Raw genomic sequence first — 18,807 nt, forward strand, 5'->3', positions numbered from 1 at the left:
CCCCCGCTTTTTCATCTAATCGCAGTAGAACATAGCATAACCTAATAAAATATTTTGTGCAGTTTGTGCATTTATTCAGTTTAAATTGACCTACAATAATCGTCATATTGGATAAAATAATTCAATTTGAGTCGTTCAGTGATTACTAGCTTGAGGGCTCCCAGAAAATGTCGCAATGCTGCCGATGGGCTCTGATGGGGTTTTGAGGAAGACCAGCTGCTCGAAGTCTTCATCTTGGGCTTTTTGGATACGGTCTGATTGTAGTTCGAGATGGCTCGTTTGACGGGGTCGCGCACTATGACGAATGAATGGATCAATTTGTGCATTTATTCCGTTTAATTTGTCCTACAATAATCATCACACTGGATAAAATAATTCAGTTTTACTTGTTCGTTGATTTCTGATGAGAATAATTTCTAATTTCACTTTGACATTTGAATTTTCATGGATAATGAAAATACGCGATCGCCGAACTTCGACAGTACGACGGAACACTTCGCGACAATTCGGATCGGGCGCGAATTTCAAAATACGATTTTTAAAACCTTTTTACAGTGAATGAGCGCGATGCAACGATTTGAAAAAAATACTGGCCGATAGCCCTCTTCGACCTCCACAAAGCCATCACTCAATAATAGCTTTAAAGTGATCTGGGGAGATATTAAAAAATAAAAACCAATTCGCATGTTAATTCCCTATATCCAGACTTGGATGCGGCACCCTGTATATATACAAACTTTGCTCGTTTAATAGTATTAGATTTAAAACTTAAAAATAAATATAGAAGCAAATGGCTAGCAAATGGTAATGACTCAATGCGTAACGAATTTAGGCGATTGCGAAGGATGTGTAAATCTCAAATATCACTGGCATATAATTGCTACATGAAAAAGGTTGAAGAGTTCCTAATATTTAATACCACAGAAATATTCAATTATATGCATATGCAAAAAGGTACTACAAGGATACTTGGAAAGATGTTTGATGGTATTAAATCGTATGATTCTCCTCAAGATATTGTTAATGCTTTTGCTTCTATATTTTCTAACACTTATCTTCCTAAAATAGACATATGTTAGCGTACAAGATATTCCGTCAAATCGTCTTTGTGTTCAGCTACAGCCAGTTACGGAAGATGAATTGCTTAAATACATGGCCCGTTTTCTTGCTAAACACACTTCTGGAGATGATCAAATACCGAGCTTCATTGTTCTTCTTGTATATTATTAACTTAGCCATATCATCGTCCACATTTCCTAGTTTATGGAAGAGAACGCGAATAACTCCTGTTTATAAGAAAGATGATAATACGCAATTAAAAAACCATCGACCGATTGCCATTCTTTCAAACTTCGCAAAATTATTTGAACAGGTCATTTATACTTGCATTTTTAATGGCACTCATCGTTATATTTCAACTAACAACATGGCTTCTTACCGTGGAGATCCACTACAACTAATTTATTAAATGTTACACAATACATTGCTGAAGAAATTGACAAAAGAGGACAAACAGATGTTATTTATACTGATTTCAGCAGTGCCTTTGACACGGTGGACCACAATTTATTATTAAACAAACTTAGTGCTTTCGCTCTTGTTCCTTCTCTTGTGAGGCTTATGGAGTAATATCTTTCTAATAGGATTAACTATGTCTTTTACAATGGCTTTAAATCTAGTGAATACATGTCAACATCCGGGGTCCCACAAGGATCAAACCTGGACCCCCTGTTATTTGTGTTGTGTATTGATGATCTGGTTTCTTCTCTTACTTGCAATGTTCTTGGTTTTGCTGATGATCTGAAAATTGTTTCCACCATCAAGGATTTTGAAGATATCGTAAAATTGCAGCAAAACTTAAATAAGAGAACTATGTATTTTCACTCAATAGTTTAAAGATAAATTGGAATAAATGTTATTATGTTAGATTTACTCGTAAAATGAGGTATATTGCATCTGCTTGCACTGTAAAAGGTAATGCTTTGACACTTGTTGACAACATAAAAAATCTAGGTGTGATATTTGATGCAAATCTTACTTTTTCACAACATATTGATACTTTAACTTCAAACTTGTCTAAAATGTTAGGTTTTATTATGCGTGCTTCGCATAATACACATTTTAAAAATCCTCTTATTCTTATTAAAATCCTTGTAAGGTAACTGAACTCAATATGGCCCAGTACCCAATATGGCCTATTGGCTTTTTCTGATACGTTTCAAACAAAATGTGGTAGATCGCCACTGGGATACATTCTGGAACGCTTTTATACCATTTAGGAGCAATCAGTAAAGTAATACACCGTTTCGTTTACTTACAATGGAATTATTTGTGATGGTGATTTGACGAGTCAGTATGCGTTCTATTTTATGCCGCTAAGTTTCCTCTGGATAGTTTTAATCTCAAATACGTTAGCAATTTCATATGTTTTTAATTGTGTAGATCCTTTTCTTCGCTTTTAAATGATCTGCATTAGTTGTGCTTCTTAACAGCTTTTCAGTTGGGGTTACTGATAATATGTTCGCTTGTGATTGTGGCATCAATATGGCCTAGGCGCCCTGTTTAGTCTGTTGGGTACATACTGCAGTTCTCGTTTGATTTTTTTTGTGAATAAGCTGATTTAAATTACTACGAACAAAAAGCAAGTTCACAGAAGAAGCAAGAAAATTGTTTTTGATTTAACAAAAAAAAAACAAAAAAAAACGAAAACTAATTGGTATCTAAAAGAACCTTAAATTATACATATGAATTACCGTACAGTACGTACATTCATGCTACATAAGTCCTGTACAGATGACAATCCGAATTTGTATCCATGCTGTTGATTTTGTGTTGATTTTCACACAACGTAAACGTGAGATTGCACGGGATTTATCTATGTGAGCATGACTGTACGTTTCAAATACGGCTCTAGTCACAGATCGTGATTCAAGCACCGTGAAATATGAAACAATAAAAAATATTCACAATTATGCATATTGTTAAAGTTCATTTTTTAGGGGCTTGGACAAAGTTATGCAACATAAATACATAAAATAAAGGTGACGTTGATTATATTTTCAAATCGAATAAAATTCGTAATCCAAGATTAGGTACATAATACCTAACAATAATGTAACATTTTAAAAAACGACGTTTTGGGCAAAATTTCAGTGTTGACGTTTATTTTTTTGCAAAACATACATTGATTCATAATTATTATTTAACCCATCTGATAATTGTTAAGTTAACTGTGAAATGTGACATTTTGTGTTGAGTGAATATTTTTACGCCTTTAATAAATTAACTACCTATACACTACAAGTGCTGACATGAATTAAATGGACTGAATACTTTTAAAAGTTGGGCCACTTCATAGTGCAATTTTGAATTTTAAATTTCGATCATAAATGTCAAATATAGGTATATGGTCGCCACATTTAAAATGAGGGATTCCTTGAAAAATAACGTAAAGTAGAATTTAAATTGTTTTTCAAAATATCGTCAAAATTTACGTTAAAAAATAATATTTAGCACAGATAGTGTTACTAAACTTACAATTCAAATCAACAGGTAGCTTATATGTCGCGAAAAGCACATGCGATTTTGTGCAGTAGACTTTCTATTATTCAAAAGAAGCACACTATCTTTGATAATTTGTTATTCTGCCTAATTATTATTAAGAGGAACAAAATTTGCAAAATTTATATCTTTTTGAACATTATTTTGTCCTCAAATGTTGCCGACCAACGAACTCACTTTCAGTACTTACTTAAAATCTCGTACTTTATACTCATCTAAGTTCGGTTTTTCTAATTATATACATTTCATTTGGAGTGTAATAACACTGATAATTAATTACATAAGGAAAAAGTCGTAAAGGAGTTCATAAAAATTTGAGTTCTGCGATTTTTTGTTGTTCCTTCAGTTATAATATACTGGAAACTTCGTCAAAAAAAGCAAATAACTGTTTTTTGTGTTATTAGAAGTAACTTATTAGCCTTTACCGTTTAAAGCCCCCTGGGCTAGAACCGAACAGAAACTTTAAAAGTGAGTGGCTACTCTATATTTTATTCAATCGATGTGCGCTTCTAACTGCAAATTTTTTAGTCAGTAGTCACCAGTAGTCTTATGAAATACAAAGCAATAATTATAGGTACATACATAGAAAGTGGTTGATATTTATGACTACAGTTAATCCTATTTTGCGTACAACAATAGATATGTCTATTATGACAAATATCAACTGTTGAGGCTATCTACAGCTTTTATTAGTGGCTTTCGTAATGTTAATAAAATTCATCAGTATTCATATCCCGAGTGCATGTCAAACTACCGACAATTTTAATTTTCTCTAGTGCGCGAATGAACACAAAAGTGTGTATAAGATAACGAGAAGTCAAAAATTTTCTTAATTGTACATGTAATAATTATTGTACCTTTCAAAAATGAAACCTAGCTTTTGTAAACACAAATTTGAAATTAGTCTTATTATTTATCATTTTCAACTAAATGTTAGATCTGATAATTTTGTACTCTAGTGCAGAATTATTGCTGAACAGTTCTTTTTGGTCATCATGCAAAAATGTAATTAGCTGTCGTCATGCAGAAATATAAATGATTTGATTGGAGCATTTTTTTAAAGGAAATAGTCATTAATTAGAACATATATTTACTTTAGTGAATCTAGTGCGTCCAACAATGAATGTTCTACTGCAACTAAACACACGCTACCTTAAAATTAAAGAGTTACACTCTTTTTAAGTATTTTTTACTTTCCAAGCGTACGCTGAGGAAGTCTTGTAATTTTCTGGTACGTAATATTTCTTAAGTCACCACACATCTGTTTTCACCGTTTAGCTTTAAAATATTGCATATTCAATGCGACATTAGAAATAACAAAAAATTATCTAAATATTTGTCCCGGAAGTACAACCAAAACCATACAAATTGTATATATCTGTTTTTCATTTTTGTAGATTATTTCACATAACCTTTCAGCAATGGGTCAGTTAATTGAGAACAATTTTTTGTTACTTCCCAAGCGTAAGTTAAGGAAGTATTCTAATAACATTCATCCGAAAAATAGCTACTTTGATGTTTTCTCGGCGTTTCATGACCCCCAGAATGCAAAAAATAGGTAAATAAATTGTAAAACACTAACCAAAATTTGGCTGATCATCCCCACCAACAATGGGATGACGTCACCTCAAAATTTTACATAGTAAATGTTATTTAAATCGTATAAAATAACATACTCCTATACATGTAATCTGTGAATCATTTTTAGAATTTAGGAATACATTACTGTTATAAGTAACGAGTGATCAAAAAGTTTTTAGATTAGAGTTGGCCATGAAAATATTTGTCATGTCTTTGATTAAAATGCGAATGTCAGAAATCTAAATTATTGAAATACGAATGAAGTTGTGCATGACATTTGTAGTTTAATCAAAAACATGACAAATATTTCCATGGCCAACTTTAATCTAAAAACTTCACCCGTTACAAGTAAGTAAAAATTAATATACATATGTTTTTGCTAAAGTGTTGATGACGTAACCATAAAATTTTTTCTTTGCTTTTAGTAGACTAGATACATATCTTAATTTTAACTTATACCCATTATAAAAAAATATAATCCACAAAATCAGATTTTATAATGTTTCGAAAAAGCTGGATATGTTGTAACACGTAATTAACTTCAGGGCCGAGGAAAGTTCTTAAATAACCTCAAATCAATTTTTTGACGATGGTAAAGTAAATCGATTACTATATAAAAACTTGCAACAATTTAAAATATATAAACATTAATACTTACTTTTTATCAATCTTAATTTGGTTTTTATTTCGTATTTCTACAGCAGGAAATTATCAGCCTCATGATATAATTAGGCTTTTAATTTATCGTGGTTAAAATATTCTGATAAAATTTTTAATGTATGATCTGATGAGTTATATCACTTAGTCTGGTTTTCAATAGAAAAGATAAGCGGTGTTTTACCTAGTAACGCAGGAAGTGCAATGTGGTTAGTTGGTTACTTTATTTAGAAATAATAATTATCAATACTTTTACGGTTATTTTAACACAAACTTCTGGTTTATTATTAATGATATTTTCTCTTCAAATGTTTTAAATGAAACTGCTCTTCATGCAGTATAATCTTTAACAAATACAATCCTTCCGAAACATCACATTTTTTATTACTATATCTACTTAATTATATATATATATCTATAATTTAAGAATTTAACTCAAATTTGTTCACAAAAAATAAATTTACTTTTAAAATTAAAATTTTAGAATGTATCTTAACCATTTACATCCCCCTTTTTCCATTACAATAATTTAAATTTTATATTTTAGTTTTTAGTAATATTGGATAGATTTTTTATTTCTAATATCGCATTGAGTATGCAATATATATATCGGAGAGCGATATATTATAAATAACGTTTTAATACCGATAACTGAATATGCGATATTTTAATATCGCATATTCAGTGCGGTATTAGAAATAAAAAAATCTATCCAAATATTTATAAAATTTTGCTAGCCTCGCAAGTACACAAATTGTATTTTTTAAAGGTTATACTAGACAACCTTTCAACAAAAAATCTTGTAACTGAGAACTATTTTTTGTTCTTTGTTATAAAAGAGTTAATCACAATTGTTATATTTTTAAACAACTGACAATCCCGAAGTACAACTAAAGTAAATAGGAGTAGTATTTATCAACATGGACTGGGGGCATGTACAACATCATGCTTCTTCACAACGTTATCAGTCCATATATTTAGTTTTTTAAAAACACCATGTAAGAAATTCTAAAATAAAAAACTGTTATGGAGAACAAAGAATATATCAACTGGTTGATAAAAACACAGATCTACACGTTATTGTTTGACCAAAATTTTATAAAAATTTATAAAATAAATCACTAAAGATATAACAAAAACAGGACAAAGTACAAAAATATTTTTTAGTAAAACCATAGTTATAATTTGCTAAAATGGTATCATCAACTTTATGGACAGAACATTTTTTTTTTGTTTTAGGATAATATATAATTATAATTAAATTAAAAATAGTCATGGATTTTTTTATGCTACACATTTCAAGTACTTGATGGATTCTTCAAGTCTCAATGAAGTGTGTTCAGAAGTTTCGAAAATAACGAACAGTTTCGTATACTGTTCGCTACAAAACCTCAATAAAATGTAAAACAGCACAGTTATACCTAATATTCAGAATGAATCTGTTATAATACTCCCTTTAGTGTTCTATTGAACAGTAAAACACATTAACAGGAAATTTGTATTTAGGAATGTTTTCTTCCTGAATATACCTCAGAAACAAAATGTAATAAACTGGCTCTAACGAGTTTCATCTTTTTTTGTGTTGTATAACTTGACGAGCACGAAAGTACAAGTTTACACTTTCCCTCTGCGTGTCTATTAGTAATTTTATTGTACAGAACCGTTTCTTTTAAAATTTTGAGCGTACATTAAAATATCCTGGTGTTGACAAAACGAAAAGTAGAAAAAAAACTTATTTGAAATATGCAGCACGACATACTATGTCACCTATGTCTCAAAATATCCACCCTTAATTTCCAAAGCACACAATTATCCTTGAATAAAAATGTATACAACTAAATTTCACAGTTTATTTAAGAAATTGCATTAACAGACTTCTTTAAATTGTTAGTAAAACACTAATATTGATTTTGTGATTACGGAACGTTGGCTGAAGTTTACTGTTACTAGAAAGTTGATGACGCTATCTAAAAAATGAATGGATACATTTTTATTAAAAAATATATGCCGCCAAACGTAGCGGCGCTTATGCTTTAATTTGTATTTAGTTCCTTGCATTGAATGTATCAAAAAATCAGTATACACACATATATGTGCTTATATTTAATGAGTTATCTCAAAAAGATTCATCTAATTTCCACATAATTCTGGGAATAATGACTATGCTGTGTCATGCATTAGAGCTACATTAGTTTTGATTTAATATATTCTACCGCTCTATTTGGTATTGTCAAATAGCACTGCCTTAAAAGAATAACATTCATCATTTTATAAAATACCACTTACTGGAAATTAAACAACTACAACGCATAAGGAGACTAAAACAGTAGACTTTAATCTTCGTATGTGAACTATGAGTAAATCGCCAAGACACCAGAATTTAGATACTTGGAATTGTCAAAATGAACCTACTACAGTACTTTCCGTATTTACAAGACGAAAACTTTTCCTGCGATTGTTAAAAAAAGAGTTTACCATGTGCTTGTCGAAATGTGTGGTCTCAAAGGTTCATACTTTCAGACTTTCTTTATAAAACTCCATGTTAGTTATACAATACCTTACATTAATTTATTATTGTGTCGTACTTGTGGCAGGTTCGGAATTTAATGATATGTTTAACTTTTAAAGATATTATTTAATAAATCAATTTTTCTAAATACATTCGGACAACCTAATGAATTGCTAAAGTGAATTTCTGAGAATGTTTGAGGTCGTAGGGCGAACTAGCTAGACACTCCTCAGGGTCATTACACATGTATGCACTTCCAACACCATGCTGGTTTACGATTTATTCGTTTACACCTACACGCTCTTGAAAGAAATTATTGGATAGCATTATATCATTCGTTTATTCATGCTGAATTCGAGGTATTTTATTAATGTTATAAAGGGGTGAAAATGAAGAGTCATCTGTCCAACATGTAATATGTGAATAGTCAGGCGAGATGAACCGGCTGCCAAGCATGATGGAGCAGCATTGACCTTCGTTACAAGTGAAGATAATAATCTTTAGGTTGTTGATGTCCAAACGCTCTCAGTAGAATGAAAAAATGGTTTGTACCTATTAATGTGTAGAGTTTTGTAAAAACTAATGATTTATTTCTTTATGAAAGGTAATTTTTTTCTCATAAATTAAGAAACATATTATTATACAATCTTTTACAAAAAATGGACCATGCCAATTAGTAAGTGTTCATAGCTGTAGTTTTTTTGCTGGTATTTATTTCTTATAATATAATTTATAACGTTATTGTTCTACAGCTTTGAGGTACTACATATAACTTACATATACATATTCGAATGGCACCTTAAACATTTTCCTAGCAAACTTGCCTTTAACGCAGCTATATTTAATTGTTCTGCGTATCGCATAATCATTCACACTTTTACATAACTCAAAAATACTTTGTAAAAACTGGTATCATTAATTTTGGTTAAGTATGCAAAATAATATACCAGTTTTGTATAACATGACGAGTACGAAAGTACAAGTTTACACTTTCCCTCTGCATGTCTATTAGTAATTTTATTGTACAGACAATACTGAACCGTTTCTTTTAAAATTTGGAGCGTACATTAAAATAACCTGCCGTTGACAAAACGAAAAGTAGAAGAAAAACTTATCTAAAATGGTATCATCAACTTTCTGGACAGAACATTTTTTTTTGTTTTAGGATAATCTATAATTATAATTAAATTAAAAATAGTCATAGTTCATAAACGTGCAGTTTATGAATCCAGCTTTATATTCTTAACATTGTGTGTCAGTTTTTCTGTCAAAAATTGATAACGTCATCTTAAAATTTCAATTGAAACCAGGAGAATAGCATAATTCTAGAGAGTCAATTTTCTTATACACGTCCATTTTTTACTTCTCGAACGTAAGCTAGGGAAGTGTTGTAACAGCGTCGATTCCATGAACGACCAACTGCATGTTATCTCGACGTTTCATAACGCCCAGGCTATGAAAAAGTAGATCTCCGTTTCCGTTTATCTCTCGTCTGTCGTCTATCTGTCATCTGAACTCTGTTGGTAATTTTATTCGACAAAAAATCTCTGAAACCACTGAACTGATTAAACTGAATTTTTAGATGCAATTTAAAAATATCGTGTAGATGGTAAAACGCTGTTTATAATTTGTCTATTCATCATCCATCAATAATTTTATCACATCATCTCATAATATTGCAACGTTACATCATTCTATTAAGGTTATCGTAAGCATGGTATCTCGTTAATAAAAATTTATCTGTTTATCGCCTCCAACAATGTAATGACGTCATTTTAAAATTTTGCTTATGATTTATCAATGTATTCAAATTTTAAAATTGCTTATACAGGGTAACTTCAATGAAATTAATGAACAAACAATTAATTTTTTAATTAAAAAAAAACAGCTTATATCATTTTCTTGGAATTGTGGTAACAGTACCTACTGGTGTTTTTGTTTGCAAAATCAAATTTTATAATTTATCTAAAAAATTTAATTTGTTTGATAGTACTGTAGGGACGCAGAAGTTCTGTCTAAATAATCTTAAACCAATTTTTCACCATATTTAGACGCTGAGATGGGTAATTCCAAAAGAATGGAATTTTTTTTTTTAAATAAATGTCTATTTTATGAACGAAACTGATAAACAATTTTACTTTTGAAATGACAATTAGGTATTGCTGCGTCCACTAATATATTATTTGAGCTGTTGTTCTAGTACTTGTAACGTTAAGACTGAACAGTATTAAGTGTAGTAACTGGAACGAAATGGGTAAGGGTGGGCGGGGCTATTGCCTGCCTATAAAAGACTCTAGAAAAAAGTTAAACTTAGCCCCACCCACCCACCCGTTCTTTCATTTATTTTTCTTGTGAAATAATAAATAAATCGTAAGACAATTAATACAACAAAAAAATTACGATTAGCGCTTTTTTACACCTTATTTCTATCAGTTACCACTCCCAATCTAAAGAAGAAAATAAAATAAACGCCGCCTACCCACCCGCCTCCATTTCGGTGATTAATTTTATAAAAAAAATAGTGCTACCAAAATTTATTGCAGCAGAAAGAAGACGAACTTTATTTAAAAGAAAAAATTAACAGCTTTAAGTTTCGAAAATGGTCAGAAATGGACCGAAATCTGAAGAAGGGAAAAATTTCACTTTTAAAAAAGTTGTCGAAAAATTCTCAAAAAATTTAGGGATATAGATCTAGACGTGTTGATTCCAAAAAGATAGGGTGTTTATGTTGGACTTTTTTATCTGTTCTTAAAGCACTCTATACAAAATTGTAAATTCTATTAAACTGTAGGAAACAACACAATTTTAAATATAAGATTTTATTAATTTCACACTCAATAAGAAAAAAGCTAGCAATCGTTTTTTTTTTTTTTTTGTTATCAAAAACTGAACTATGCAAAATGTTCCAGACACAGCAGATAAAAAAATATGAAATTTACTGCATAAACATTTTTAATTCAGGACTTCAATCAAATTTTTAGGATCAGTTATAATAAACAGCAATTGAACAAATTTCTACAAACACCGATACGCTATCCTATAATCTCATACGGACGCTATTTTCAAAATGCAGGTAGTAAAAGTCTATAACAAAAACAGATTGCTTTTTTCCCATTTAACATTTGAAGTTCATACATTAATTTAATCACGAATAATATTTTAGACAACAGATAGTTTCAACTTGACCACAATCAACGTCTCAGCGACAATGTTAATTTAAGCTGGAGGCAAAACTCTATATTTGAAACCGCGGACCACCAGCACGAAAAATTAATTTCAAGTAACTCATTAAACAAAAGCATAGCGAGGATGTAACCGACCATATTCCACTGTAGTTCCTATCTTCCAGTAATTAAAACTTTAAACATTATAGCTTCAACTCAATAAATTATCCTAGGTCATGATTTCAAAGCTAAATTAACACAATTATACGAAACAAAATGGTGCAACCTAACGGGTTCTATTAGCACAGATACAGTGACAATAGTTTGTAGCCTTATCTCAGCTCATTACCGGTTTAAAGTACCTTACAAAAATTATTAGCAGCATTTTAAGAACCCAGAGTCGGTAAATTCCTGCATGTATAAATTGATTTACGTATCAACATGTAAAACAGACGTGTAATTAAATCCTACTCCAAATGAACGTAAAAACAAGAAATAACGGATCAGTGATTACTTCACATTTGCCTTTTATTTGCTTTTCGTTATTTTTTAATACTTAATTGAAGGTACACTTCCATCAACCGCGAGCTTGTTTTTGAAAGGTAAACCTAACACTAAATTAAAGTAACTTAGTAAACATGTCCACCGAAATACCGAAAAAGTGTGAGAATTCGCTACTGGCAATGTTCGGAACATTCTTTATTTTCAATTTCCACGTTTAATAGGTAACTGCATAACATTCCATTAGCTGCTTAAAACAAAAATGTAACACTGATGTCGTACGGTTTAACATAGACACATTTGTAGATAAATGTTAAAACGCTGAAAACTACATAGCATCCGAATGACTTGCTGGAATACTTGCTTCAAATATTTATATAATATAAAAAGAAGTACAATAAAACATATAAGTACTTATGGCTTTTTCGAAAAATTATAAATCTGATGACGTTATCAACATTTTGGAAGGACACTTGTATGAATTTCGATAGGTATAGTGGAATACTAAGAATAGCATTTTGTATTCCCAAATTTTCGGGAAAATAAAATAAACTGCCTCATTCATTAATTTTTTTGAGTCACTCTCTATAAGCAGTTTCAAAAAATATGAACATATGAATGAACAACAAGTACAGATTTATAACATTTTGCACATTTTAGATAAGATTTATTCGGCAAAATTTTGATATGAAATTGATGACATCAATTTTTGGGGGGGATAATCAGATAAATTTTGATTAACGATTTACCGTGCTTACCACAATCTTAAAACGTTTGCAAAATTTCAAGCAATTTGGTTTCAAAATTAAATTGTAAATTCTGGACTTCAAGGTAAAAAATCAGACGAATTAATAAACTACAATAATTATGAAACTATGTCATTTTATAAAATTTAATTTTAACATTAAAATGTTGGGGATGGTTAGACACATTTTGGTTAGAGTTATACCATCCACATGACATTCCTAAATACAAATACTACAGGGAATTATCAGGCTAATAAAAATCTACAGACAGACAGACGGAAACAGGAGAATTTTGTTTTAGTGCTCTAAGGGTTATGAAACGTCGAGAATACATGAAAGTAGCCATTCGCCGAATGCATTCTATTAGAATATTTTCTTAGCCTACGCTCGGGAAGTAAAAATCAAAGCATACTAAGTAATATCCCGACTAGCGAAGAGATTTATTATTGCTGAAGACAATTAGCATTTAAGGGGGTCATTCAGTTGGCACTGCACAGTTAATAAATCTGTTCAGGGTCTAGCTCCACAAACATTAAACGTATCTCCAGCTAACTCCATTACTCATAACGTCATAAAGCTGAGTTCATCTAAATGTTCCATATTTGTTTTCAGGAGGCTCTAAAGTTTACGCTATAGTTCCACAATATATTTTAATAATTATGTAAAGCTCCAGACCGTTAAACTTAGCTGCGATTAATTGCGCAAACGTATTAAAGAACAATAAAATAACTACCTATCCGAAATTTAAAACATTAAGGGGCAATTCTGAATAAAACCTGTTAAAATTTAAAGGTTGTTAAAAAATAAACAGCCAATCAGATTTACAAATTTAACTCGTTACTATGAAAATTTGAAATTTAACACCATTTAAATTTAACAAGATTGATTCAGAATTGCCCCTAATATATATATATATATTACAATCAATTGTACAATTTCATAGCAGTCTTTGATATTTACCACCATTTTTATTTTAATTTAAATATAGTTATCTGCTTGATTTTGATAATTTAGAAATAAACGTCAATGATTACCTAAGTTAAGATTAAAAATAAACAAATTCAAAACAAAAGCTCGCCAGAGATTCTCCTATACGGAACGTTGGCTACAAAACCATGGAGCGACACCCTATATCAAAATCACATCAGTATTTTCGTCGTTTGAACACTGCCTCAATTTTGACGAAAAGTTAGTTTTAACGTGATAGTATCTGACACTATGTGAATAATGTTACTACACAAAACGGACAACTATTTTTACTTTTTTTTAAAATGGTATGAAATATGACATTTATTTTTCAAATTGTATTTCTGGTTGCGTCTTGAATTTTTTTGGGCGTGAAGCTTCTTGTGAGTAACCCTGTATTACAAAGAATCATGTTATATTGTATTTTCGAAGTTGGTTAACTTAGATTTTCCCCACACCATGATTTGATATTTTTGAAATCCTAGATTCGAATTTCGTACACCTATCTGCACCACGTTGAATTAGTTTCCAGTGATTTTTAAAAATCTGCGACGTTATTCGTATAACTCACATGTATTTCAGTCGATTTTTCCAGTAAAGATTTTTTTTCAATTTCTATAAGAAAAGGATAAACATAATACATAATAATATATTTTAGTGAAAGTAAGTGTTTCTTAAAATGATTTCAATATCAAGTCAGGTAAGGTCAGACCATCTGTTGAAGTAAAGGCACAAGCAAACCCGAAGGACCCTAGAATACATTTACAATTTCTGGTACCCAGTGCCTTAGTTTCAGTATTAGCTATCTAATAAAATCGCCAACAAATCAATAGTCAGACAAATGGAAGTGGGAAATCAACATTTTTGTAGTCTTCAAGTTGTGAAATGTCGCAAAAACATGAAAAGAGATATGTGTAATACTTTATTTAGCTGGGTAAGTAAATCTAATAAAACATTATACGCAACTTTCTTTAACCTGGCTGCAGCTAATTCCGCTGTACACAACAGGTAATTATTTAGGTAGCATGACTTAAGCACTTTTAGAAACAAGAAATTAAAATAATATCTTCGACGTAATTCTAACTTGATTACATGCTTACGATCGAATACATATAAAAACGAATTTTCACTTGTTCGTTTATTTTTTTAACGCACGAAAATTACATTTGATTCACAATTAACTAGTTAAAGTAAGCATTAAACTGCACCTCATTATACAACGTTGTTTCTAATTTTTTTACGGTATATTCTGTATACAGAATCTAATGTGCAATTTCTCATTAACATATAAATACAACACAACACATCAGAGCTGAAACCCCGTCGACTGACAAAAATGCAAAGTTATCTGAACTGATCATTTACTGAGAGTGGGGACCTCTTTTCGGATAGCTCATAAGGCTGAAGAAATGGCAAGACTGCGTCCCTTAATTTTCAGTTTAGTTGGTGTTCTATAAAATAAGAAGCTTCGTTTATAAATTTTTAGAAATAATTTAAAAATATAAATCTCTCCTTTTAATAACAATTACTTTGTTCCAAATACACCGCTTTAGAATTAAGCAACGTAATAACTACTAACCTACTTCATCCATTAAGTTTTTTGAAATACTCTGTATAAGCATTTCTGAAATATAAGAGTGTCCCAGATAAAACTCTGCCTAAGATCTTGAGAACCGATAAATATTGAAAATAAATTATGATTATACTGATGTAAAATACTTATTGTAATGTGTTGAATTAATTTTTACTGTATAAATATACATATTAGACATAAATGAAGAGATATATCGAAGTAACAAGTTTCACTTTCAGTTTACATACTTAGTTCATTTTTTTTAGGGTAACAGATATGTGCAAAGTTAAAAACATCTATACATTAATAAATTACAGAAAATAACGAAGTATGTTGGAATATAAATTACGTAAATATGTACAACAACTGTACAGCTACTGTGTGGTTTAAAATCATACCCCCTCTAAAGTACAGCTTTGGAATTCATACTTGCTTCCAAAATAAGACAGTAAAACTACCTGCAAAACTGATTTGACTTTTAGAGTATCATAATAGGGCCATAAGCTTAATCCATTGTACCTGGTACAAGCTGTCAATCATTCCTATTGGTCCACCTACCGCTTAGGGTTGGAAAACCCTAAAAGTCCAGTCAGTTTTCCAGGTAGTTTTACTCTCTTATTTTGGAAGCAAGTATAAAACCTACGGATTGCCATCATAGTGACCCACTGTGACTTTTAAATGCAAAACTATGATATAGTAAACCCCCCTAATAACTTTGAAATCGCTGCAGGTACAACTGCACAGCAATTTAAAACGTGTAGATGAGTAAAGTAGCCGTCACAATAAGCCGAACGCCTCAAGCGCTCAATAAACCCCTAACCACAGCTTATAGGTGCCATAAATTTGGGCCGGATGCCGCGTGCCATTCAGATAGTACAGGGTAGTACTTCAATAAGAGATATGCTGTGCTCAAATATTGTTTTGAACGCAAGATGTATCACCGGTAGGAGCATTTATAAACTTGCTTAGAAATTTTTCTAATTACATCCCTGTTCCGGACGGGCCCACAAGTGGATAGTAATAAAAAATACAACCATCCTAATCACTTCAATGAGTGGCAGCACGACCGCGCCCCAGGCAGCATTCGGTAAAATTTGAGGGCCACTATAATCAAATGGTGTTAATCGACGTTTATTTACGTTTTTTTTTTTGCATAAATGATTCTTTTTTAACGTTAATATCACATCTAGAAAGAAATAAACTCTCAAAAGAAGGATCACTCAAGCTCTCCATGTTATTTACCCATGTCGCAGTTTTAAACTTTTCAAAATCACAACACGAGACTATGACGTTAATCATTGTGATCATAATTTAATTATTAAGCCATAAATTTTAAATTTCAAAGTTGTACATGTAGCGGTGCCAACGTTATAAGGAAAGGCCTGGCTTTAAACCCGCGTTGTAATACAAATTATAAAAAATTTGAAATACCTGGGTGGGGTTGAATATACAAATATAGGAGTACAAATTTTTGTTAGCGGTTTATCAACTACATAATAAGCTTAAACTACATTTAAAATTTCACCGTAATCAATCCAATAATTTCAAGGATTATCTAATAAAAGTGCCAACAAACACGCAACAACAAACAGGTGGAAACGGAAGACCGACATTATTGTGTTCTACAAGTTATTGAACGTGGAGAAGGCAGAAATTAGCTGCTTATCAAAATAACGCAATTATATTACCTCTCTAGTTCACGTGCGGATATTAAAAATGAAGTTACCACGAGTTAGAGCAACAAAAGTGTTAAGAGCCAATAAATAAAGCTGTATACAAAATGCTCCCCCAAATCGTCTGCTTGAACTCTGAACTAAATTTAATTAAGTAAACGTGACGCTCTAGAAATCTTTGCTAATATAGAGAAACATAAGAAGCAACCCTATACATATAGCTAAATGAATAATCAAGCAATTTATAAGCATACAAGTTAAATACTAAGGTCGTGTCTATATTTTATTGTCCAGTGCTATGAAATTATACTTTAAAATTCAGACACACATCGTAAGACCACAACTGTTCAAACAACACGAAATAGAGAAGTCGGAAGTACAGGAAGTTACTAGTTCTAAAGAAGAAAATAAATAACACCATGAGATAGGAGCTGTGTAATGAGGAAAGATTATTTCATCGTACATTGACCTAAAACACGCACCTGGGGTGTCGTTGTCACTTTATGAGGAAAATAATAAGCATCTAACCTTCGTGTAACGTGTTTTGTGTAAAAGGTAGGCACATATTTTCTCTGGAACAATAAGACGGTAATTATTTCCATACCACAAAACTGACGCCAAAGTGTTTCATATATACCTAAAATTAACGCAGTACTGGATTAGGTATATATTAGATGACAGTTATTTCTACTACCGACTATTTCAAAATTACTTTAAAATGTTATATTTCTTACATGTCTACATAGCTAATATCTTTATGGCTAACTTACCCTGTCCTGCCACTAACATTTTCAATACCAACATTTTGTTTTACTCAAACTGAATATGGTCCTGCCTGTCCACTCATGCTGCTATTACTATTAATAAAATTGTTTGTGCCAAATTTTACTTAGATATTAAAAATACATTTCATGATTTGGTTAACATTACGACTGTTCAGACGATTGAAACATTAAACTGATTTGTGTCTAGTCGAATATTATTTATTTACTTTTTGAAATCAAATGGTAAACTGAAGAATATAATACCAAAAATTGTGTTAGTTACTTTGCCGAAATTGCATAGCCTATGGAATAAATTTATCTATTTACGTGTATCTCTAGGTGCAGGTCGGGATGTTCTTGGAATCGGTCATTTCGCCCCCACCCGTCCCGTCCCTGATTGTTTCATCTCCAAAATCCGCCGACTACTAAAAACAGGACAACACAAATTTAAGAAGAAGTTTCTTAAATAAATTAGAAAGTTTTATTTTGCGATTTTTTTTCTTTATGATGTATCTGTAAAGAAGCATGTTATGTTATGCTTCAAATAAGTTCTCCACAATAAGATTTTGTGATGACATTGTTAAGTTTTTAACAAGGACATGGATCAGTTTAGATAGGTACAATAACAACAGTACTGTAGTCCCATAATTTGGGGAAAATGAGGAAATCCGTTTTTTAGTAAATCAATAAAACAAACTCATCAGTATTTTAAGTCACCCTGTATAAGTAATTGTAAAAAATATGAATGCACTGATAAATTGCAAATGTAGAATCATGACATTTTGAACAATTTATCAAGTTTTTAGAGGAGATAAACAGATACATTTTGATTAACGATTTACTATGTTCACGATAACATTCAGTTTTACAGTTTCAAAGTTAAATTGCAAAATGCTCTAATTCAGTGTTGGTTTTTTTCCAAACATCTAAATGTCCAGGGTACAAAATCATTTCGAACCATAGCTGTTACACAAAGTATTTTGTAAGATGACGTCATCAAATTGTTGATGAGAATAAATAAAAAAAATTCTTGTTTTCCATGTACACGATAATTCTTAAAATACAGGGAAAATTTCACAGCAATCAGTTCTATAGGCACCAGGCGATAAACA

General features: G+C 31.1%; 1 protein-coding gene across 5 annotated transcripts in view; it reads right to left on the bottom strand.

The window, feature by feature from the left end:
- The window catches only part of Mp (Multiplexin), a 250,562-nt gene that overhangs the window by 202,242 nt on the left and 29,513 nt on the right, over window positions 1-18,807 (bottom strand). The gene's annotated exons all lie outside the window — the stretch shown is intronic.

Source organism: Zophobas morio, unplaced genomic scaffold, assembly GCF_036711695.1.
Source record: "Zophobas morio isolate AGI-343-1 ecotype UQ-CSIRO unplaced genomic scaffold, CSIRO_AGI_Zmor_V1 ptg000024l, whole genome shotgun sequence".
NCBI classification, from domain to species: Eukaryota; Metazoa; Arthropoda; class Insecta; order Coleoptera; family Tenebrionidae; genus Zophobas; species Zophobas morio.